Source organism: Penaeus monodon, chromosome 15, assembly GCF_015228065.2.
Source record: "Penaeus monodon isolate SGIC_2016 chromosome 15, NSTDA_Pmon_1, whole genome shotgun sequence".
In the NCBI taxonomy this organism is placed as follows: Eukaryota; Metazoa; Arthropoda; class Malacostraca; order Decapoda; family Penaeidae; genus Penaeus; species Penaeus monodon.
In genome coordinates this window covers 25,812,089-25,813,196 of record NC_051400.1, presented here as the reverse complement: position 1 = coordinate 25,813,196, position 1,108 = coordinate 25,812,089, and the positions used below count along the sequence as shown (strand labels likewise).

The window sequence follows — 1,108 nt, the reverse complement described above, 5'->3', positions numbered from 1 at the left end:
CATATGATAAGGAAGATTATCTTCTACCACTTTATGTATACCTTTGATTCTACCAATTTCTTACACAAATTCTATGCACAATAAGTCAAATAATAAGTAACTCATCACAACAAATTGCATTATATATAACTTCTGATTACCATAAACATAAATAATTATCTGCTCTAGTTTTCCCTCACAGAAAATCAGTGCTAGCAATAAAGATTATGAATTCCAATGTATGAGTATAATACCACCAACTCCCATGGTGGAGAGGGGAAAAGAAATGACAGAGAACAAGGCAGACATTATGGGCCACAATGAAATATGATAAATATATCCTGTTCCCTGGTGCTGCTTTCAATTTCTTTTCACTCAACTTCTGCACATTCTCAAAAAATAATCAAGTATAATAATACAGAAGGGTAAAGTCCATTTACTAAACAAAAGACAGTAATTCAATCATTAAAATATAACGTCTATTTAATATAATACTCCACTCTGAGACTGCTATTTCACACAGAAAATTCATTGTCAACTGTAACTTAATTTTCAATAATTATTTTATATTCTGTAAGTTTTCAATTTCAATTTCTTGACAAATGTCTATCATATATGGTATATGAATGGAATAATGTTTGTGCTTTGATTCATAAAACACAGACAAGAAACTAATGAATGTGTATAGAGCAGGTAACAAAGAAGTCATACAAGAAACTTTTCATATTAAGCTACTCCATTAAAAATTTCTGATGGTCTTTAAATCGGAAAGAGAGAAGAGGGGAGCTTTACATAAAAGCAAAACATGAAAACTGATAGTTACAAAATAAGGAAATACTCACATCATTAAGAGGGGTAAACTTATGTGCAATTTGAACAAAAGATTGACCAATACTCCCACAACTTGTCATCAACTCTCAGCATGAATTCAAAGCCAAAACCTTATAATGTAGCAGGATATGACATATTTACAAGAGTTCATTTGCTCACATGATATACAACCTATCATGTAATGGACAGTTTTCCTCATCATTCATGTTATGACACACATAAAAAGCATTTAAAAATGCTCCTGCAGTTCACTGTAAAGTCTCAATATTGTTTCATTATCCACAATACATACATACAT

The 1,108-nt window shown here is 30.8% G+C and overlaps 1 protein-coding gene across 3 annotated transcripts in view; it reads right to left on the bottom strand.

Moving 5' to 3' along the window:
• Nucleotides 1-1,108, bottom strand: part of LOC119581857 (dihydrofolate reductase-like) — a 13,822-nt gene that overhangs the window by 8,618 nt on the left and 4,096 nt on the right. The window lies entirely within an intron of this gene.